Genomic DNA, 24,411 nt, shown 5'->3' on the forward strand with positions numbered 1-24,411 from the left:
TTTAAATCTTAATCATTTTTTTTGGCCGGGCACAGTGGCTCACACCAGTAATCCCAGCACTTTGGGAAGCTGAGGCAGGCAGATCACCTGAGGTCAGGAATTTGAGACCACCCTAACCAACATGGTAAAACCCCGTCTCTACTAAAAATACAAAAAATAGCCAGGCGTGGTGGCACGTGCCTGTAATCCCAGCTACTCAGGAGGCTGAGGCAGGAGAATCGCTTGAACCCAGGAGGCAGAGGCTGCAGTGATCAGAGATAGCACCACGACACTCCAGCCTGGGCAACAGAGCAAGACTCCATCTCAAAAAAAAAAAAAAAATCTTAATTTTTTTATTAACTTAATGTCATCTAGTAACGTTGGCTGTGAGGAGCCAAGGGACATGTGGCCTTGACCTCATATTGACTTTTGATGTCATCTCCAAAAAGACTGCATGAACTCATAGGAAGGCATTCATAATAGGACAATTTTACACTTATGTACCCATCCACAGATCATGCTGCCTCTAGCTCATTCTAAGATAATATGTTTATTAACTTCTATAGTCTTGTTTACAGCACAGTGTCATTGCAATGAACAGTAATTGTGTGTGTGTGTTCTAGCTTTTATTCTGTTCAATATAACACTGAAAATATTCCAAGGAGACCAGTGGTGACTTATGCCTGTAATCCCAGCACTTTGGGAGGCCAAGCCTGGAGTACCACTCGAGACCAGGAGTTCGAGACCAGCCCGGGCAACATAAGGAGACCCTGTCTCCACAAAATATTTAAAAAACAAAAATTAGCCAGGCTTGGTGGGGCCTGCCTATAGTTCCCAGCTACTCAGGAGGCTGAGGTGGGAAGATCACTTGAGCCTGGGAGGTCAAGCTTGCAGTGAGCCGTGATGGAACCACTACACTCCAGCTTGGGTGACAGAATGAGACACTATCTCTGAAAAAAAAAAGAAAAAAAAAAATATTTCATAAATTTAGGTAACTCCTATTTTGGCATCTCTTCACCTCTATGTCTTGAAATGCCAGATGCCTCACTGAATGGGCACACCTGTGTCTCTCCCAGCTTCTGTGTGGTCCTGGGCCCTGTACCTGTTTAGTGTCCATATTCTTGGGGATAGATCCGTATTGCACTTGCTTCCTGAGGGCACACAGCTCTCTGGAAAGCTGGAAAAGGAAGACAGTCCTCTTAGGTACTAGCGCTAACAAGGAACGATGATTATGCAACCAGCTTACAAAATTTTCCTTTTGCATCTCTAGACGACTCAGCCCGTCCCTGGTTGCATAGTGTTCAGTGGATGACTTGGCATGAAGCATTATATCTACAAGAAAAACAAGTCAAAGGCTGAAGCCTCTGATGGCGAAATCACCACTCACTCAGTGGGAAGCCACAGGAAGTATGTACCTGGCTGTACCGGGGCCACAGGATTATGGGGCAACATCCCACATGCCAGAGCATAACGTAGAGTCTCATTAAGGACAGATATTTGGGAGAGCATGTTTATCAAAAACTCAGATGGGTGAATGGCCATCACAAATGAGAGAAAGAACTGTTACCCAACCCGTGACTCAGGGGTTGAGTGTGTACCTCTGTTATGAAAACTGATTGTTAAAAAAAAATTGTTTGCACTCATCACAGATATCAACATTTGAGGGCATTGGCAGATTCCAACTTATGCCATAAATAACTATTCAATTACAATTGGAATGGCTTAAACAAATTTTCTGTGATGAAAGCTGGCCAATTCCTCAAAATAAAAGTCCAGCCTGGAGCACAAATGAGCCTAAACTCTTGGTCCTTGGAATAATGAGTTTTCTCTTCTGCAAAGTTTGGTCTCTAACCAAAGGAAGTATTTACCTGTACGTTTAGAATTCAGATCAAAAGGAGGAGGATAAATAGCCAAGAATGCTTTAGTTACACTTGACAACGACATAACTCAATCTTGTTTAAGAATGAAAGGGAACTTATCACTTCTTGTAACTGAAGCACCCAAGTTTACTGCTGACTTCAGGCACAGCTGGATCCAGGTGGCAAGAAGGGTTATCAGGAGTGTGTCATTCTCTATTTCTTGGATCTCCCTTCCTCTCTATTGCCATTACTTTCAGGCAGGCTGTCACCATGTGAATGGCAAAGCAATCATCTGTAGCTTCAGGCCTAGAGGATCCCCACAGCTGGTGAGTCCAAAAGAAACCAAAGACACACACACACAGACACACACACACACACACACACACACACACACACACACACACACACACACACACACAGACACACACACACACACACACACACACCTTTTTTCCAACAGCTCTCACAAAAGCCCCAAACAGAATCCCTCTGGCTATGCTTGGAACACATACCCAGCCAGAACCCATTCTCTTTTTGGCCATTTTGTGCACATGCAGTTGATCATCATGTCCACGCATGCTGCCGTGAGGATTCTTTTCAAGTCTCTTTAGGCATCCACATAAGGGCACTGTGGAGTATTGAGATGGCCACTTCTTTGAATACTATAATAGATGCAAAGTTGGCTTGCATTTAGGTGCCATGGTACAGTATAAGAAAAAAATACGCCTTTGTAAATCGCACTTACGCGGGAGGAGGAGGACACTCCCTTCCTAAGGGAAGAGCAGGCACCCCTCGCCCTCCCAGCTCAAGCTTCCTCTGGGACCTGCACATGTAGAAATTGGCAGGCCCCATTAATATTGGTATTTCCCTCTCATTCCTACTATTACTCTGCCAAGCTTGGGATGGCAGAGTTGGAGTCACGTCCATTCAAGAAGCCTAAAGATGCGATTTCTCTGCACTAATGAGAGGGACAGAAGAGGGAAAACCAAAGAACGGCTTGAGTGAGCTCTGAAGTCCCACCTGTCACTCGACTAAATGCCAGCATCATCTGGTCTCATTTAGTGGGTGGAGCAAATTCTTGCCCCAGTATTCCCTCCTGAACCTGCAAGGTTGGTGGGAGAGGGAGACCCTCCCCAAAGGAGGAGTCCTGTTGTGTTGAGAGTGATTTCAGAGACCTCAGCAAGGAAAGGCAAATCAAAATAACCATCACATTCCGCCTCCTTCTTCCTTTAGAGAGGAATGTTCCCCGGCACTGGTGCCGCAGTTTGGTAAATTGCATGCCGTAGATTTCAGGCCTTGAGAAAATCTTCACACTAGCTAATATGACCAGCATTAACAGAATTTCTTGGAGCCTATAATAACAAAAAAAGCTCATTGACAACTTCCCACTTTTATTCCTGGCCCCGCTTTTCTCTTAGCCTTAAATTTTTTTTAATAATAATTTTTTTTTTTTTTTTGAGACGGAGTTTCACTCATGTTACCCAGGCTGGAGTGCAATGGCGTGATCTCGGCTCACCACAACCTCCGCCTCCTGGGTTCAGGCAATTCTCCTGCCTCAGCCTCCTGAGTAGCTGGGATTACAGGCACGCACCACCATGCCCAGCTACTCAGGAGGCTGAGGCAGGAGAATTGCCTGAACCCAGCCTCCTGAGTAGCTGGGATTACAGGCACACGCCACCATGCCCAGCTAATTTTTTGTATTTTTAGTAGAGACGGGGTTTCACCATGTTGACCAGGATGGTCTCGATCTCTTGACCTCGTGATCCACCCGCCTCGGCCTCCCAAAGTGCTGGGATTACAGGCTTGAGCCACCGCACCCGGCCAATAATAAATTTTTATTAAAAAAAAAGAGTGAAGCATTTCATAAGGTCTTGCCCAGTTTATTTTTTTTTAATCTGTAATAGAATAACGTTTCAGCATTAGAATATTCATTCAAACAAAATCTCCAGATCTTTACATCCTGAGTCTGCGAGGGCTGGACACATGTCCTTGCTAATTATCAACCTCCTGATCCAGCTCAAGGCATGGGATTAAAAACTGCTTTGGAATTTGAACTCCCTGACGTTTGTCTGAGTCGGCTACTCTGAACTCGCATCTACTATAAGGACCTGGGCATTTCCTTCTCCCATTTCCTCAGGACCTGGTCGGGAGTGTCCCGGGAAAGGGTGTCACGAACATACTTGCAATAAAAATAATCAAACAAATGGAGAGCATGCCTATTTCTGGAATTAGATTCCTTTGATAGTAAAGGAAGCAAATGGAAGAAAGGGCAGGGAGAAGTCAGGTAAGTCCAGTATTAGTATGTCCACATGCTTAGATTTCACTTCTGTGCGGGGGTCGGGGGTGCTCGTTGTCCCTAACAATGGCCCTTTTAGCTACGGACTACTGGGAGTGACTAACGTTTTTCTAGCCTGTCAGTGAGAACTACCACTATATATTGGTAGGTATTTCCGTACAAAATTCACTTGGAAAGGATATTGTTTCAAGTCTGGACAAAGCTCATATTGTCGTGTTCCAGCTCCAGTTATTTTAGGCAAGGAAGGGGAATTTCCACTGCTCCCTACAATCCGTTTGCAGCCTTTAGCTCTGAGTAACAACTTCCTTGTAATCTGTCACAGCCCAGGTTATTTAACAGCGAAAAAAAAATCCCCTGATATTAGGCATGAAATTCTTAGCCAAGGAAGCCAATTTAAGAATGCTTCGGTTAGCTCAGGCAGGAGTAAAGACGTGACCTCATCCAGTGCAGAGGATGCAGGCAGCTCGATTCTAAAAGGAAGAAATGAAGTGAGTCAATGCAAATTCCCAGATAGAACACAAAGCTAAGAGTCACTTAATGTCAATGCTGATGTTAATAGTAGCTCTCATTCATAGCATATTTACCATAGGCCAAGCACTAGCCCATCCAAACCCCTTATTGCCCTGGTCTTATTGGAAAGTTTATTATATGTGAGTTTCATTTTCAAGAGTCAATTAATGTATGTCACATAAATAATGGTACAGGCGCCAACAGATAAGGCAAAAATCCAAAGTAATATGCAAATGACAATTGGGAAACATTACCTGAACAACACCATTTCTATAAATAAATAAATACACTATCATAACAAAGAAAATAAATAAAATTACCATGTATTGACACTGAACTTTAGGTGCCAACCATCGTACTAAACATTTTATAAGCATTAACTCTAATCCTCACAAAAGCCCTAAGAATTGGGAAATATTGCTGTTCCCATTTTACAGACATGGAAACTGAGGCTTATATTGTAAGGTCACATGGCTAAAGTGGCAGAGCTGGGATTCGATCCCACTCTTGCTAGATGCCAGAACCCAGGCAGATGTTACTGTGGCGTTATTGCCACTTGTGTCAAGCATGGTGAGGGATTTCAGCAACGCTCAGCCTGGATGATGCCACACACTCCTCCAGGCAAAGGAAACGCCCACAGGCGACTGAAAAAGAAGCCACTTCCTGTCCCTGCAAAGAGAGAACATCACCATCCTTGAGTCAAGTTCCTCACCATCCCTGGGCTCAGCCTCTAAGCTAAACAATTTATCTTTGGAGTGACAGGTGATGACTTAGTCACCCCAGATCTGCCCTTCTCCATTTTCCTATAAACCAGCTGTGTTTCATGGGTGATTTAGAGCATAACCTCAGAACACATAGGCTTTTACAGGACAAGCAATAATTGGGCACTGCAGAGAAGCTGTCATGCCTCCCTCTCCCATTCCCCAACCCCTTGGCAGAGCTAACAGCTCCCAGCTGCTCTCATTCAGCAGACCAGAAGCCAATTCACCTGGGAGATTATCTGCTCACTCTTAAAGAGGCCAGCCCACGGCCAGTAACTGTTCCAGGGCATGAAAGGCCGGTCTTTTGCTTCAACAGAAGCTAATGCTGGGGTGCAGTATCTGCTCCCGATGCCAGCAATGTATATCCCCAAGGCATCAGGCTGAAGCTAGACTCCAGTTGACAAAAACCTCTGCTTTGCTTCTCCTACCTTGTCCTGCCTCCTTGGTTCCCATTTCCCTGGAAGCCTTCCCTCCCTAAACCACTGCCTCTAAACCCCCATCGCTAGGCTGCTTTCACACCCAAGACACCACCCGCCATGTGCCACCATGACAAGCACTGGAGATGTGTGTTAAGTAAATGGGATCTTTGAACTCCAGGAGCACATTCTAGTGAAGGAAACAGTTACACAAACCCAATAGACTAGGGTAAGAACTATAACAAAACATGCGTTCTTTTTCATCTTTCTCTTATTTTAGTACTTCTGTGTACCCAGGCCTATGATAAACATTATTCAGGCATTGTTCCATTTGATTCTGAAAACAAATCCATGAAGGAGGCACTGCAATTAACTCTTTTCATGGACCCAAAAAACCCCCAGGTGCTCAAAAAGGTTAATTAGCCATTAAGTATAGAGACGGTACTTGAACCCATTTCTCTTTAAATTTCCTTGCTCTTTTACGGGGCATCTTTCCCATGTCTTGAGATCAGCTGTCAGCAAACCATGCTCCCTAGGCACTGCCTGTTTGTGCGAATAAAGTTTTACCAAAACACAGTGAGGCCAGCGCGGTGGCTCATGCCTGTAATCCCAGCACTTTGGGAGGCTGAGGCGGGCGGATCATGAGGTCAGGAGTTCGAGACCAGCCTCACCAACATGGTGAATCCCCATCTCTACTAAAAATACAAAAAATTAGCTGGGCGTGGTGGCACGCGTCTGTAATCCCAGCTACTCAGAAGACTGAGGCAGAAGAATCTCTTGAACCCGGCAGGCAGAGGTTGCAGTGAGCTGAGAACACGCCACTGCACTCCAGCCTGGGCAACAAGAGCAAAACTCTGTCTTAAAACACACACGGACACACACACACACACACACACACACACACACACACACACCCCTAGCCACACCCCCACACCCATTATTTACCTATGTCTATGACTGCATTCGGTCTATGAAGTCAGAGGTGAATGGCTGACACAGAGCCTGGAGAGCCTGCAAAGCTGAAAATATTGACTACCACTCCCTTTTTATGGCTACAGTGGTAGCCAGCCCGATGAGCTTCTGTTCTCCTTCAGCCTCAGCAAAAGAAAAACTGGGAATTTTCTTCCCTCTAAATCAAGGTTCTCCATTCAACCTCCCCCTACAGTAGAGACTCTGCTCCCTCACCCTGGGTCTGGGAGAATCTTGCTCATTCTACTGAGCTCCCATGCAGCACTCGCTGGAGGACAAATTCACGATATCTGATTGGCCCGTATTCCTCTTGCTGTTTCACCTACTGACACTTTAAAAGGAATTCTATCATTTCCTCGACGGATTATTCCTGTTGAGAGCCACAACAAGGAAGCTTCCTCTTGAGATTTCAGTCTGGAATCCTCATTGTTCAAATATATGCCATTACCTTTCAAATCATCTCCAAAGAAGTTCCTCTTCTAGACTTTTATTTATGGAATTTCAATGCTTGGAAATGGTGATCACCTCCTCCCAGGGTTTTCTGCCACATGGCTTTCATAGTCTGAGCTCTTTTCATCTTTTCCCACAAGTTAGTCACTTCATAATTATGTTTTACTGCCCAGTCCTTGAACTGTGTCCAATCTGTATGCATACTGCGGTGATTACAATACAATGTGTACCAATAGCCTGACTGAGAGGAAATATACTCAGACCATCCAGGACCAAATGACCAACTGACAAGAGCCAACAGGCTTCTCTTTCTGAAAGCTCCTTCCGGTCACCTGAATTTTCTGGATGTGTTATTCATAGCTTGAACTAGCTATGTTTATTTGGTACCATAAGTCTCTGATTTTTAAATGTGCGAACAACCTTTCTGCAAAGCAATTTTATAATGTACGCTAAGGATGTTTTAAAGTTTTATCCTTTGACTCAATGATTCTACCTCTAGAATGAACTGATTAGCCTGAGAACCCGAGGAAATAATCAGAGATGTCATAAACCAATGTAAATATGAGGATGTTCATCACAGCATTATTTTAAATAAAGGAAGAAAAATCCATTTTTATATAAAGAAATGGCTAAAAATAATTTTCCTTCTGAAGCAATATTCTATAGGCATAAAAATTATGTGTTTGAAGAGTTTTTGATAATATTGTAAAATATTCATGAAGCAATGTTAAGTTAAAAAAACTATATATGGAATATCACATTTTAAAACCCTTTTGTCTGTGTGTGTGTGTATATATTACATACATATATTGCATAAATGTATAGTAAATAGATTGATTAACTTTTAATTGTTTTCTTCATTACTATGTGTCCAAAGCGTAGCCAAGATTTCTTTTTTTTTTTTTGATACGGAGTCTTGCTGTCACCAGGCTGGAGTGCCATGGTGCAATCTCGACTCACTGCAACCTCCGCCTCCTGAATTCAAGCGATTCTTCTGCCTCAGCCTCCCAAGTAGCTGGGACCACAGGCATGTGCCCACATGCCAGGCTCATTTTTGTATTTTTAGTAGAGACGGGGTTTCACCATGTTGGCCAGGATGGTCTCGATCTCTTGACCTCGTGATCCACGTGCCTCAGCCTCCCGAAGTGCTGGGATTACAGGCATGAGCCACCATGCCTGACCAAGATTTCTTAAGCTTCTTATCCATGGTACTATTGACATTCGGGGCTGGATAATTCTTTGTCATGAGGGCTGTTCTATGCGTTGCAGGATGTTAACAGCATCCTGAACTCTACCTATGTCAAGAGCACCCGGCCCTAGATGTGACAACCAAAATGTTTCCAAATATTGCTAAATCCGCCCTAGGGACAAAATTTCCCCTTTGAAAACCACTGGCCTAGAACATACAATAGCGGATCAATGATACTGTTGAATAATTCAGTGAATTAGAAAACATACATGAAAGTTCCAGCAGTTATTTCTTGTTAATGTGATTACTTTCTTTTTATTACTTCACTGTATTTTTCCAAATTTGCCACCATTAATAATTCCTTACAAGTCCCATTAATAATTCCTTACCTGTAATTCCAAAATCCACAAAGCTCCTTTGACAGCAAAATATAAATCCTTCTGAGTTTACATGAAGTCTTTAATGTTCTCAGGTGGTGTAACTATCTATACATCTTTCTGAAGAACAAGTATTAATGTATTATTTGACATTCAGTGTAAACAAAATGCATCTAAAAGCTCAAGAAATTTGGCTCACAAAATGCATCTGGCCCCTGGGTTGGGTACATAGGATTGTGGGCCTGTATTATTTTTATAATCAGGATGATACAAAGGTGAAAATTATAATGACATTCCCCTACTCAACAGAAGGCAATCGATTAAGAAGGTATGTATACAGTAAATATCCACCCGGAAGATTATCTCCAAAAAGTAAATTATGGGAAAAGGACAGGCTTGGTGGCTCACGCCTGTAATCCTAGCACTCTGGGAGGCCAAGATGGGCAGGTTACTTGAGGTCAGGAGTTTAAGACCAGCTTGGTCAACATGGTGAAACCATATCTCTACAAAAATAAAAAAATTAGCTGGGCATGGTGGTTTCCACCTATAATCCCAGCTGCTGGGGAGGCTGAGGCAGAAGAATCGCTTGAACCCTGCAGGCAGAGGTTGCAGGGCACTGCACTCCAGCCTGGGCGACAGAGCAAGACTCCATCTCAAAAAAAAAGATTGTGGGGAAAAAAATAAGTTACGGACAAGTTTAGTCATCTTATTTTATAGGAATAAGAATGAGGAAACAGATGCTCGGAGAAGTTCAAGCCAGAAGTCCTGCAAACTTGTGAATGTGGATGTGGGGTGTGGATGTCTGGTCTGTATGGTTGTTATGGCTCCCATCTGAACCATCACACACAACGGCTTTCCTGTTTTGTTGACACACAGTGCAGTGCCTCACATAGGCAGAGGCCAGTTATGTTGGTTAGGTGAATGAATGAATGAATGAGCGCCTTCCTGCCACAGGTTAATTCCTTAGAAGGCTCAGGTCATCTGAATTTCATCTTATGATAAAAAGGAAATCAAGCAAGGTAGGGCTGGGCAAGGACTACGTAAGAGCCTGAGGCCGACAGACAAGTCTTCAGTTGCAGAGTTGAAACTGTCACGGGTGGTGATATAAACAGCCGTACCATCTGTATGATGCCTCTATCGGGTGTAGGGGAACGGGCTCTGGAGCCAGACCCCTTGGGCTCCAATTCAGGTTCCGCTCTTACTAGTTGCAAGTTAATTAAATGTTCTGCACCTTATTTGTAAAATGGAAATAATACTAAGACTTCATTACACATCTATGATGAGGATGACATGAGTTGATACAGAAAAAGTGCTTCTAAGAGTCTCCGACCCATGCCAAGCACCCGTAAGTAGCCGCCCTTCTTTATCCCTAGCACATCTTTTTTTTTCTTTTTTGTTTTTGCCGGTGTCCTGTTCTGTTGCCAAGCTGGAGTGGAGTGGCAAGATCTCGGCTCACTGTAGCCTCCAACTCCCTGATTAGAGCAATTCTCCTGCCTCAGTCTCCCAGGTATATGGGATTACAGGCACACACCACTATGCGCAGCTAATTTTTTTGTATTTTTAGTAGAGACAGGGTTTCACCATATTGGCCAGGATGGGATCTCCTTAACTCATGATCCTCCCGCCTTGGCTTTTGAAAGTGCTGGGATTACAGACGTGGGCCACCGCGCCCGGCACCAGCGCATCTTCTTAATCGTTAGTTAGTCTGGCTCCTCTCAGCCCCCATGAGGTGGCTAGCACGGAGAGGCAGGACTGTAGGATATCAAGGCTTCACGTTCCGATGGTCTTGGGTTCGCACTCCTTGCAGTGACAAGCTGTGTGACAGATCAAAACTACCTCTTTATGTCTGGTGTCCTCATAGATACAACCTCAATAATAATACGTCGTTATGGAAACTTTACGAAGGTTATATAAACGGGTGCAAAACGCTCAGCTCGGTTATTTCTCAATAATGATGACTATTTTTATAAACATCCTCACTCTGTTTTTGTTTTTGTTTTTTGAGACAAGGTCTTGCTCTGTTGCCCAGGCTGGAGTGCAGTGGTGTGATCACAGCTCACGGCAGTCTCAACTTCCTGGGCTCAACTGATCTTCCTACCTCAGCCTCTGGAATAGCTAAGACTACAGACGGGCACCACCATGCCTGGCTAAATTTTTTATAGAGATGGCGGTCTCGATTTGTTGCTGGTCTCAGACTCCTGGCCTCAAGAGATCCTCTCACCTGCGCCTTTCAAGGTGCTGAGATTACAGGTGTGAGCCACCGCGCACAGTGAAACAGCCCCATTCTAATGATGAGAAACTAAGAAACAGAAAGGTTAAGCATTACGAACGTAAAGATGGAGAAATCTAGCCAGAGTGTTGTTTCACGCCTGTAGTCCCAGCTACTAGGGAGGCCTCGGTGGGAAGATAGCTTGAGTCCAGGATATCCAGGCAGCAGTGAGCCATGACAGCACCACAAACAAACAAACAAACAAACAAAAGTAATACGTGATTTGCTGATAGCTCTCAAATGCCCAGTGGCTGGCATAACATACTTCAGGCTGCACCATTCTTGCAGAAAAAATGGAAAATTCTGTATCTGTATTTATTTTTAATTTTCTTTTAGAAATGGGGTCTGGCTCTACCACCCCGGCTGGAGTGCAGTAGTGTGATCTCAGCTCACGGCTAACTCCGCCTCCCAGGTTCAAGCAATTCTCCTGCCTCAGCCTCCAGAGTAGCTGGGATTACAGGCTCGAGTCACCACGCCCAGCTAATTTTGGTGTTTTTAGTAGAGACTAGGTTTCACCATGTTGGTCAGGCTGGGTGCAAACTCCTGACGTCAAGTGATTCGCCCGCCTTGGCCTCCCAAAGTGCTGGGATTACAGGCGTGAGCCACTGCGTCCGGCCGTATTACTTCTAATAGTTGTGTATTTTCATGAACACATGTATACTTAAGGGTGAAAGGTGAGGTGGGAAGAGGATGGAAAAATTCCCTATTGGGTGCTATACTTATTACCTGGGTGACGAAATAATCTGTACACCAAAACCCCATGAGACACAATTTACCTATATAACAAACTTGCACATGTACCCCTGAACCTAAAATAAAAGTTAAAAACAAATTTAAAATTTGGTATGTGTTTTTTCAGTTTCTATCTGTGGCAAGAAAATCAGCCTCTCATTTACTATAGCGGCATAAAGATTCCTTTTTTTTTTACTTTTTTTTTTTGTACTTTAGGTTCTGGGGTACATGTGCAGATCAGGCAGGATTGTTGCATAGGTACACACATGGCAATGTGGTTTGCTGCCTCCATCCCCGTCACCTACATCTGGCATTTCACCCCATGTTATCCCTCCCTAAACTCCCCACCCCACCCCCCATGTCCCTCCCTTGGCACCCCACAACAGACCCCAGTATGTGATGCTCCCCTCCCTGTGTCCATGTGTTTTCATTGTTCAACAACCGCCTATGAGTGACAACATGCAGCGTTTGATTTTCTGTTCTTGGGTCAGTTTGCTGAGAATGATGGTTTCCAGGTTCATCCATGTCCCTGCAAAGGACATAAACTCACTGTTTTGTAAGGCTGCATAGTATTCCATGGTGTATATGTGCCCCATTTTCCTTGTCCAGTCGTCAATGGGCATTTGGGTTGGTTCCAGGACTTTGCTATTGTAAACAGTGCTGCAATGAGCACACACATGCATGTGTCTTTATAATAGAACGATTCATAGTCCTTTGGGTATATACCCAGTAATGGGATTGCTGGGTCAAATGGAATTTCTATTTCTAGGTCCTTGAGGAATCGCCACACTGTCTTCCACAATAGCTGAACTAATTTTCACTCCCACTAACAGTGTAAAAGCATTCCTATTTCTCCATATCCTCTCCAGCATCTGTTGTCTCCAGATTTTTTAATGATCGCCATTCTAACTGGCGTGAGATGGTATCTCAATGTAGTTTTGATTTGCATTTCTCTAATGACCAGCGATGTTGAGCATTTTTTCATATGTTTGTTGGCCTCATATGTCTTCCTTTGAAAAGTGTCTGTTCATATCCTTCTCCCACTTTTGGAGGGGTTTGTTTGTTTTTTTCTTGTAAATCTGTTTTAGTTCTCTGTAGATTATTGATATTAGATGGGTAGATAGCAAAATTTTTTCCCCATTCTGTTGGTTGCCAGTTCACTCTAATGATTGTTTCTTTTGCTGTACAGAAGCTCTGGAGTTTAATTAGATCCCATTTTTCTATTTTGGCTTTTGTTGCCAATGCTTTTGGTATTTTAGTCGTGAAGTCCTATGCCTATGCCTATGTCCTGAATGGTTTTGCCTAAGTTTTCTTCTAGGGTTTTTACGGTGTTAGGTCTTATGTTTAAGTCTTTAATCCATCTGGAGTTAATTTTAGTGTAAGGTGTCAGGAAGGGGTCCAGTTTCTGCTTTCTGCACACTGCTAACCAGTTTTCCCAACCCCATTTGTTAAACAAGGAATCCTTTCCCCACTGCTTGCTTTTGTCAGGTTTGTCAAAGATCAGATGGTTGTAGATGTGTGGTGTTGCCTCCAAGGCCTCTGTTCTGTTCCATTGGTCTATATCTCTGTTTTGGTACCAGTACCATGCTGTTTTGATTACTGTAGCTTTGTAGTATAGTTTGAAATCAGGTAGCGTGATGCCTCTGGCTTTGTTCTTTTTGCTTAGGATTGTCTTGACTATGTGGGCTCTCTTGTGGTTCCATATGAAGTTTAAGCTGATTTTTTCCAGTTCTGTGAAGGTCATTGGTAGCTTGATGGGGACAGTGTTGAATCTATAAATTACTTTGGGCAGGATGAATATTTTCACAATACTGATTCTTCCTAACCATGAGTATGGAATGTTTCTCCATTTGCTTGTGTCCTCTCTTATTTCCTTGAGCAGTGGTTTGTAGTTTTCCTTGAAGAGGTCCTTTACATCCTTTGTTAGTTGTATTCCTAGGTATTTTATTCTTTTTGTAGTTTTCCGTTTAACAGTCAGGCCGCTCTGCTGCAGGACCTCTGGAGGTCCACTCCAGACCCTGCTTGCCTGGAGATCACCCACTGGGGCTGCAGAAAAGCAAGGTTGCTGCTGCTTTCTTCCTCTGCTATCCTCGTCCCAGAAGGGTACCCACCAGATGTTGGCCTGAGCTCTCCTTTTTGAGGTGTCTCTTTGGGTATAAGGGGGTCAGGGAGTTGCTTGAGGAGACAATCTGTCCCTCATAGGAGCTCAAGTGCTGTGCTGGGAACTCTGTTGTTCTGTGCAGAGCTGCTGGGCGGGTATCTTTAAGTCTGCTGCAGCTGAGTTCATAACCGCCTCTTTTCCCAGATGCTCTGTCCTAGGAAGGTCAGCTTTATTTATAAGTTCCTGTCGTGCTGCTGCCTTTTTTCATAGATGCCCTGCCCTGCACAGAATAGTCTAGTCACAGTCTGCCAGCAGAGGTGTTGCTGAGCTGCCACAGGCTCTGCCCAGCTGCTGTGTGAACGGCCTCAGTAGTGGGGGACGCCCTTCCCCCCACTGAGCTGGACCGTCCTGGTTCCAGCTGCGCTTCCTGCAAACTCTCAATTGAGAGTGTTTCAGATTGCTTGTTTTGTAGGGGTGGTATCCACCCCCCCAAGCCAGATCACCTGGCTCCCTGTCTCAGCCTGCTCCCTTTCCTTTTTATGTAAACATAGTCAATATCCAGATAATGGATTCATTTAAAGAAAAATCTTAAGTCAATAATAAAGCAGCAAGAGATATGGCAAAAATCATGAAGTTCATATGTGAACAGCAGCATGTGAGACACCACGGTAGACCACATCTGTTGATTCAAACAGCCCAGCACTATGGTCAAGGGGCCCGTTCAAGGGCTGCAGGCAATGACAGTCTTGTGATTCACTCCCACGTTCTTTGCAAGTGAATCTTCCCTTTTTCTGAGTACACACTGACCTATTCCGTCATGAATTTCTTAACCACAAATTAGAACTATGTTATGAACTGTCTGGGTCTCCAACTTTTAGTCTTTCCTGATTTCCCCCTTTATGTCATTAACTGGGGTGTGTGTGTGTGTGTGTGTAAAAGACAGAGAGAGGGTGAGTGAGGGAGAGATGCTTGAGAACCAAGACCATACAACACCACCTCCTTCAATAATGGATATGTGGGAGTGGCCTAATAGTGATCGTTTACCATGTGCTATGCAAGCATGATTGTTTCTAATCCACCCAGCAGCTTGGCAAGGTAGAGAGCATCACACTCCAATTTTTACAAATGAGGAGGAACTTGAGGCTTACAGGGGTGAGGTGGACCCAGTTGAAGCTGCTGATGTGGCGATATTAGAAGTTGAAGCTGGGTAGCCTGAATTTAGAGCCTAGATCTAGACTCTTACCCCATCGGCACCCACTTTAAAAGATGCCAGGGAAGGAAGGGAAAGGGAGAGGGAAGAGAAAGGGGAAGGGGAAGGGAGGAAGGGACGGAAGGAAGGGAAGGAAGGAAGGAAGGAAAGAAGGAAGGAAGGAAAGAAGACATAGAGGCAACAGTATTATTATTATTATTATTATTATTATTATTATTATTATTATTTGGAGATGGAGTCTTGCTCTGTTGCCCAGGCTGGAATGCAGTGGCACAATCACAGCTCACTGCAAACTCTGCCTCCTGGGTTCCAGCGATTCTCTTGCCTCTGACTCCCGAGTAGCTGGGATTACAGGCGCCCACCACCACACCTGGCTAATTTTTCTGTTTTTAGTAGAGATGGGGTTTCACCATGTTAGCCAGGCTGATCTCAAACTCCTGACCTCAGATGATCCACCCACCTCAGCCTCCCGGAGTGCTAGGATTACAGGCATGAGCCACCACGCCCGGCCAGCAATATTATCTTTAAGCTACCCAACAAAAGTTCCATTATCTTGGGTTCTCTTTCACACTAAGCATTGGACAGACACCATCTTTATGCCTCATCTAAAATCTCTGCTCAGAAGAAGCTTGACTTGGAGACAGGGTAGAGATTTGCTATTTAGTCATTTGCTGTCAGGACAGAAGTCACCAGAGCCATGCAAGCTATAGTTCCAACCTTGAATCTGCCATCTAAAAGCTGAGCAACCTTTAGCTCATTATTTATACTGCCCAGGCCTCATTTTCCCCATCTGTAATACGGATGATGATACCTACTCCATCAAGTCCTGCAGGGATCAGACGAGATCTCGTGTTCCCTGTGCCTGCTTCGCAGCATGTTCTCGATGTAGGCTTGCTGTAATTATTGCTGTTGCTGTTACCATTGTCCACACACCTCATAAGTCTTAGAACCAAACTGTCAACCTAGGACCATTTTAAGAGAGTAAGGAACTTATGAATTAAAGTTGGACTTGAACATCAGGGAGGGCCATCAGCAGAACAATGGCTCTCCAGAAATATCCACATCCTAATTCCCAGAACCTATGACTGTGTCACCTTGCATGGCAAGAGGGAATTAAGATTGTAAACAGAATTAGCTTGACTCATCAGCTAATCTTAAAATAAGGAGTTCAGCTTGGATTATCCAAGGGGCCCAGTGTAATCTCACTGGTCCTTAAAAGTGGAAGAGGATCCAACTCCATTAGCTCTGTGTCTATCAGAAAAAAAAAAAAAAAAAGAAAGTGGACGAGGAAGACAGTCAAGTAGTCAGAAAGAAATGTGACTCTAGAAGAAAGGCACAGAGAGCCAATACTGTTGGTTTAGAGTGCAGAAGGGGCCGTTAGCCAAGGAATGTGGGCAGCCTCTAAGGCTGGGAAAGGCAAGGAAGCAGATTCTCCACTTGCACATTCAGAAGGAACTGGCAAAACTTTGATTTCAGCTGCATGAGACTTGCGTTGGACTTCTGACCCTGGAACTGTAAGATAACACGTTCTGTTGTTTTAAGTCACTTAGTGCTTGAGGGCATTTGTTACCGCAGCAGCCAGAGGAAACTGATACAATGAGAGAAGACTGAGAAGCTCGCTGCAGATCCATGAGGAAGTCAGAGGTCTTGACAACTTGCCTCCTGCAGGCAGCTTTGTCCTACTGATCCTCTAAAATCACTGCTTCTGCTTCTCCCCGTCCCCTGCAGCGTTGGGAGCCTGGGTGCTCACTCAGCGGACCCAGGGTGCTCACTCAGCGGACCCAGGCAAGGCTGCTGGAAGGATCTTCTGGTCTCCCAGCTGGTCAGGTACAAACAAGGGATTGCATTCAGATGGGCCACAGCCACCCGCAGGGCCCAGCAGGTAGAAGATGTTCTCAGCTGAGCAGAGGGTGCTGTCGGGTTTTCTTTTTGTTTGTTTGTTTGTTTGTTTGTTTTTGCAAGGCCAGGAAATGGCCTTCTAGACTTGAAATTGAAGGGCTCATGGAGTGATTGCTATTTTTTCCTTCACTAGAGAGGTCTGGTTAAAACAGGAAACGCCATTCGCAGCAGACAGACATCAGGGCACCATGCTTTCTGCGTTTCCTTCACAATCTAACTGGGCTCACCAAGATTCAGAATGAGGGGCTGACACTTGGAGACTGTCCATCTATGAAGGAATATTTTCCCATCTTTCAAGGGCAGCTGTTCCTCTCCCATTATCTAAAAGGAAGCATACTGTACATACAATAAAGGCACAGATCTTAAGTGTTTAGTTCTGAGTTTTGAGAATCACATACACCCCTGTAATTAACATCCACCCAAAACAAGTAAGGAAATGTGTTCTTTAGCCCAGAAAGCACCATGGGCCATTTTCTAAGCAATGCCAAGCACCACGCCCCATCCCCCAGAGGCAATGACTAACATGCTTTTGGTTGCTATAGATTAATCTTTCCTGTAACTTCACAGAAATGGAATAATCCACACTGTGCTCCTTCATGTCTGTCTTCTTACACTCTATGTGATTTTGAGATTCGTTTATGTGGTTGCATGGATTGTCCATTCCATTTTCATACTGAAAAATCATATTCCATTGTATGGATGGGCCTCATGTTTTAAAAATCTATTTTGCGGCCAGACACGGTGGCTCATGCCTGTAATTCACATCTGCCCTTTGGGAGGCTGAAGCGGGCGGATCACCTGAGGTCAGTTCAAGACCAGCCTGGCCAACATGGTGAAACCCCGTCTCTTCTAAAAATATAAACATCAGCCAGCGTGGTGGCGCACACCTGTAATCCCAGCTACTCGAGAGGCTAAGGAAGGAGAATCACTTGAACCTGGGAGGCAGACGTTGCAGTGAGCCAAGGGCATGCCAGTGCACTCAAGCCCCGGCAACAGAGTGGCACTGTCTCAAAAAGATAAAATAAAACAGGCCGGGCATGGTGGCTCATGCCTGTAATCCCAGCACTTTGAGAGGCTAAGGCAGGTGGATCACCTGAGGTCAGGAGTTTGAGACCGGCCTGACCAACATGGAGAAACCCCGTCTCTACTAAAAATACAAAATTAGCCGGGTGTGGTGGCGCATGCCTGTAATCCCAGGTGCTTGGGAGGCTGAAGCAGGAGAATCGCTTGAACCAGCAGGCAGAGGTTGCGGTGAGCCGAGATCACGCCATTGCACTCCAGGCTGGGCAACAAAAGCAAAACTCCATCTCAAATAATAATAACAATAAAAATAAAAAATAAAATTAATAAAATTAAATTAAAAATAAAAATTAAAAAATTAAGAATCGGTTTTCCTATTAATGCCATTTGGTCCATTTCCAGTTTGTGGCTATTATGAATAAAGCTGCCATGCATATTCATGAATAAGTCTTTGTGTAGACACAGGTTTTCATTTCTCTTGGGTAATACTTACCAGCAGAGTCTATAAGAAACTACCAAACAGTTGTACTCCGCTTAGCAGTGAAACAGCCTCCTGCCTACTCTTCATCCTCACCAACATGTTTCCTTTTTTGTGTGTTTTGCTACTCTGTGTGAAACTGTATCTCAATTTGCACTTCGATGTCTTTTGCTCATTTTTAAAAGCTGTGTTTATCCTTTTATTATTATATGTAGTTCTTTTTGGCTACAAGTTCTCACATATGCGAAATTTCCCCCAGTCTGTGGCTTGTCTACTTATTTTCCTAATACAGTTGACCCTTGAACGACACAGGTTTGAACCGTGTGGTCCACTCACAGGCAGATTTTTTTCAACCAATTGCGAATCAAAAATACGGTATTTGCAGGTTTCAAAGCAGTGGGCTGACGTTTCCTGTACTCAGATTCTGCAGAGCCGACTGGGGGACTTGAGTATGCGTGGATTTTGGTACACGTGGCAGGTTCCAGATTGGTCTGTAGTATCTTTGGATGAACAGAAGCTTAAAAATGTAATGTTGACCAACTTAAGTATTTTATTTCATGATTAGTGCTTTTTGAGTCCTAAGAAATCATTGCCTCCCATGCCTACAACAATATTATTCTGTATTTTCTTCTAGAAGACTCTAATTTTATATTAGTTCTCTGATCTAACTCAAATTTATTTTGTGTCTGGAGTTAGTATAGAAGAATGAACCAATAAATACAATGACTATTTGTTTATTTCCTACCAAATGGCCAGGCACCGTGGAGACAGCAGGATCACGGTCCCTGAGTTCAGGGTCCAGTGCAGAGTTCAGTAAACCTTTCCTTTAAAGGGCCACATGGTGAATATTTAGGCTGTACAGGCCATATAGTCCCTGTTGCAACTACTTTACTCTGCCTTCTAAGGCAAAAGCAGCCAGGGCGATACCTAAACACGTGAGCATGGCTGTGTTCCAACACGAATATTCAGAACAATGAAATTTGAATTTTATATAATTTTGTTTTGTTTTAACTTTCTTTGAATTTTATACAATTTTTATATTTCATTAAATATTTTTCTTTTTTTTTAAGCAGTTAAAACTATAAAAATCGTTTTTAGCTTGTGGACTGTACAGAAACAAGCAGTCAGGTTTGACCTGCAGCCCCAGACCGCAGTTTGCCAACTCCTGAGCTGCTCAACAGGCAAACATTCAACAAACATGAGGCCACGCTGTGATACCAGCATGGAAGCAAAGAGCTTCGTTCTGTGGGTGAGAGGATGACAGGCAGTGGGTAATCTGCTTTGGAGGAGATCAAAAGGAATTATAACTAAACCACAAGGAGATACCAAAAATAACAAGTGTTGGGGAGGATGTAGAGAAACTGGACCCTTTGTCTATTGCTGGTGCAAATGTCAAAGGATACGGCTGTTGTGGGAAACAAAAAGACTAAACCTAGAATGCGATATGATCCAGCAACTCCACTTGTAGGTACAAACCCAAACTATTAAAGGTATCAAACAGATATTTTTTCACACCAATGCTCATAGCAGCATATTTGACAATAGCCAAAGGGTAGAAACAACCATATGCCCATCAACACGTAAATGCATAAACAGGCATGTGCCTACAATGGAATATTATTCAGCCATGAAAAGAGTGGAATTCTGAGTCATGCTACCACATATATGAAACCTGAAAACATTATGCCAAGCAAAATCAACCAAACCCAAGGGAAAACTATTCTATGATTCCACTTTTATGAGGTACTTAGAATAGACAAATTTATAGGGACAGAAAGTATAACAGAGGTTCAGGGACTGCTGGGGACAATGGGGGTTATATACAGAGTTTCTGTTTGGGCTGACGAAAAAGTGTTGAAAATGGATGGTGGTGTTGGTCATCTGACATTGGAAATGTATTGAATGCCACTGAGGTGTGCCCTTATTAATGGCTGCAATGGTAAATTTTATTTATATTTATTTTACCACAATAAAAATATATTAAAAATTAAAATTAAAAAGGAATTAAAACTAAAGATCTCACAATTGTCAACAAGAGTCAAACTCTGTAAAATTTTTGAAGAGATTTATTCTAAGGTAAATATGAGTGACCATGACCCATGACACATCCCTCAGGAGACCCCAGGGACATATGCCCAAGGTGGACAGGGCCCAGCTTGGCTTTATATATTCTAGGAAGACATAAGACACATCAAATACATGTAAGACATACATTGTTTCAGTCCAGAAACATGGGACAATTTCAAGTGGGGTGAGGGGAAGGTGGTTCCAGAGTGCCTGTAAACCTAGCACTCTGGGAGGCCGAGGCGGGTGGATCACCTGAGGTCAGGGGTTCAAGACCAGCCTGACCAACATGGTGGAACCCTGTCTTAAAAAAAAAAAAAAAGTTCTGATTGGCACCAGGTGCGGTGGCTCACATCTGTAATCCTAGCACTTTGGGAGGCCGAGGCAGGCGGATCACAAGGTCAGGAGATCGAGACCATCCTGCCAAGATGGTGAAATCCTGCCTCTACTAAAAATACAAAAATTAGCTGGGCGTGGTGGCACATGCCTGTAATTCCCGCTACTCAGGAGGCTGAAACAGGAAAGTCACTTGAACTAAGGAGTTGGAGGTTGCAGTGAGCTGAGATCACACCACTGCACTCCAGCCTGGCGACAGAGCAAGACTCCAACTCAATAAAAAAAGAAATTCTGATTGGCAGTTGGTTGAAAGAGTTATTATCAATAGAAACGGCTGGGTTACAATCAGAGATTATGGAGGCCAAAGTTTTATCATGCAAATGAAGCCTCCAGGTAGCAGGCTTCAGAGAGAACAGACTGTAAATGTTTCTTATCAGACTTAAGGTCTGTGTTGATGTTAAATGCTCATCAGCTTTCTTGAATTGCGAAAGGGAGGAGGGCATGATGAGGCATGTCCAACCTCCCCCTCCTTCCTGTCACGGCCTGAACCGGTCTTTCAAGTTAAATTTGGAGTGCCCTGGGTGAGAAAGGGGTCCATTCTGATGGTTGGGAGGCCGGGAGGGCCTTCAAATTTTATTTTTGGTTAACACTCTGTGTCTTTCCAGCACTGTCTATGTCATGTATTAATTCATTTAGTCTTCACAACACTATGAGATAGGTTTCTTATTATCATTATACCCATTTTGCATATGAAGAAACTGAGGCCCTAAGAGTTCTGATGACTTGCCTGAAGTCACACAGCTAGTGAGCCACAGAACCAGGATTCAAACCAGAGAAGTCTGGTTCCAGGGCCGTGCTTTCAGTTACCACGCCACACTGCCTCTAAAAGCAGTAGTGACTCTCCACCTGGTCTGAACACTAGAGTTCTCTGAGGGGCACTTAAAAATCTCCACGTCCAGGCAGCATCTCTCGGACTTGAACCAGTACCAGTATCTGGAAAAGCTGCCCAGGTGTCTCCAGTGTGCAGCCAAGGTTGGGAATAACTGCCTCAAAGGACAGCCTTCTCCCAGGAGATGACATTTCAACCACAACCTCAAAAATGATATGAGTCAGCCATGTGGGTGGGGCAGTGTAGGGGGAGAGAAGAATCACAGATTCCGTGTATTTCATTAGTAATGCATTTTCATCAAGCCACTTTTGTCTTTTTTTTTTTGAAATGGAGTTTCACTCTTGTTGCCCAGGCTGGAGTGCAGTGGCATTATCTCAGCTCACTGCAACCTCCACCTCCAGGGTTCAAGCAAGTCTCCTGCCTCAGCCTCCAGAGCAGCTGGGATTACAGGCATGCACCACCACGCCCAGCTAATTTTGTATTTTTAGTAGAGACGGTGTTTCTCTATGTTGGTCAGGCTGATCTCAATCTCCCGACCTCAGGTGATCCACCTGCCTCGGCCTCCCAAAGTGCTGGGATTACAAGCGTGAGCCACCGTGCCCAGCCTTTCTCTTACGTCGGAAGAATGGCATGTATCCTAATAGCTAAAATTGATTCAGCAGTTATGCTGCAAGCATAATAGTAAACACTGGTTGTGTGTTTTCTCCAACACACTCACGATGATCTTAAGAAGTCAACACCATCATCCCATTTTACTGATGAAGCAACCAAGGCCTAAAGAGAGTTAGCTCCTCGCCCGAGGCCACAGTGGTACTTAGTGGCAGTGTGAGGGCACTCAGGTGTGCTAATAGCTCAGCTCTCCGGCTCCTCCTTTCCCAGTGAAGCTTGCCAAAGGCATCCCAGACAGGCATGCTGAGAAAGAAAGTGACCAATCCACTTCCGGTTGGTTTGGTTTTATGCTGCTTCCTGCACATGTTTGCCTGTGGTGGATCCCCTCAGTGAGCCCCACCCCTTAGTGGATTGAGTCAGAACCTTGGTGTTCCTCTAATAATGGTCAGAAAGGAGGCCGAGCGTGGCGGCTCACGCCTATAATCCCAGGACTTTGGGAGGCTAAGGCAAGTGGACCACCTGAGGTCAGGAGTTCGAGACCAGCCTAGCCAACATGGTGAAACCCCATCTCTACTAAAAATACAAAAAATTAGCTGGGCATGGTGGCAGGCGCCTGTAGTCCCAGCTGCTTGGGAGGCTGAGGCAGGAGAATCACTTGAACCCAGGAGGCAGAGGCTGCAGTGAGCTGAGATCATGCCATTACATTCCAGCCTAGGTGCCAAAAGCAAAACTCTGTCTCAAAAAAAAAGAGAAATGATCAGAAAGGAGCTCTCAGAAGAGGCTCAGTAATAATTTCAGTCTGGGTTGCAGAGGAGGCCTGAGGCTGGGAGAACATTTCTGGGGAAATTCAATGTACTCCCAGCTAGAAACCAATATGTAGGTTTGCAAGATTCCTATTCCAGAAAGAAGGTAAGTGAATGTGTGTGTGTGTGTGTGTGTGTGTGTGTGTATTTGTGTGTGTGCCTGTGTACGTGTCTGTGTGTGTCTGTGTGTGTATCTGAATGTGTGTGTCTGTGTCTGTGTGTGTATCTAAGTGTGTGTCTGTATGTGTATCTGTGTCTGTGTGTGTGTCTGTATGTGTTTGTGTATCTGTATGTGTCTTTTTGTGTGTATCTCTGTGTGTGTCTCTTGTGTGTGTCTGTGTGTTTGTGTCTGTGTGAATGTGTGTGCGTCTGTGTGTGTCTATGCTTGTGTGTGTGTGTGTGTGTGTGTGTGTGTGTGTGTGTGTGTGTGTGTGTTCCTAAGTCTGGAGCATGTGGATCATGTCCACAACCTAGCACAAGCCCGCCTGACGAGAAAAGGTCACGCTGGGGAACACAATATTGTAGGAGACTCCCTTGACTTTTTCTTCCCAATTTAGAAAGCCCAAAGCCATGTCTTGCTTGTTCATCACTCTGACCTTAGAGCAGCATCTGGAAGTCAGGTAGTTAGTTGCTCATTAAAATTTGTGGAGCAAGTGAATGCACACAGTGGGGTAAGGGTGGGGGAGTTGACTGGGTCTAGGCGGTTGGGGAGGGCTCCCTACAGAGGTAGCGGCCAGCCAAACAGATATCAACTGAAGAATAGCCGGAGGAAAGAATCCTCCAGGGAGAACAAAGTTCCCGTTCCAAGGTCAGACTGACTTTCCTCTGATTCTTTGTCACTCATAACTGACAAGAAAACTGAGGCTCAAAGAAGCTTAGCGACCTTGCCAATTATCACATAGTAGAAAACACCAGAACTTGGATGTGAGCTTGGACTCCCAGAGGCGAAAGTGCCTCTCCCAGGGCACTTTTTTTTTTTTTTTTTGAGCAGAGTCTCGCTCTGTCACCCAGGCTGGAATGCAGTGGCACAATCTGGGCTCAATTGCCTCCCAAATTCAAGCAATTCTCATGCCTCAGCCTCCCAAGTAGCTGGAATTACAGGCATGTGCCACCATGCCCAGCTAATTTTTTTTTTTTTTTTTTTTGGTAGAGAAGGGATTTCACCATGATGGCCAGGCTGGTCTCAAACTCTTGA

At 44.3% G+C, this 24,411-nt stretch overlaps 1 long non-coding RNA gene across 1 annotated transcript; it reads right to left on the reverse strand.

Moving 5' to 3' along the window:
• Positions 1-4,951: 4,951 nt before the first annotated feature.
• LOC116535152 lies at positions 4,952-7,018 on the reverse strand. The gene is made up of 2 exons (XR_004262065.1): positions 6,767-7,018; positions 4,952-5,313 (listed from the first exon to the last, which is right to left on the reverse strand). It is a non-coding gene; the product is annotated as an uncharacterized LOC116535152 (long non-coding RNA).
• Positions 7,019-24,411: the final 17,393 nt, after the last annotated feature.

This window comes from Sapajus apella, unplaced genomic scaffold (assembly GCF_009761245.1).
Source record: "Sapajus apella isolate SASKATOON/1434 unplaced genomic scaffold, GSC_monkey_1.0 scaffold92, whole genome shotgun sequence".
In the NCBI taxonomy this organism is placed as follows: Eukaryota; Metazoa; Chordata; class Mammalia; order Primates; family Cebidae; genus Sapajus; species Sapajus apella.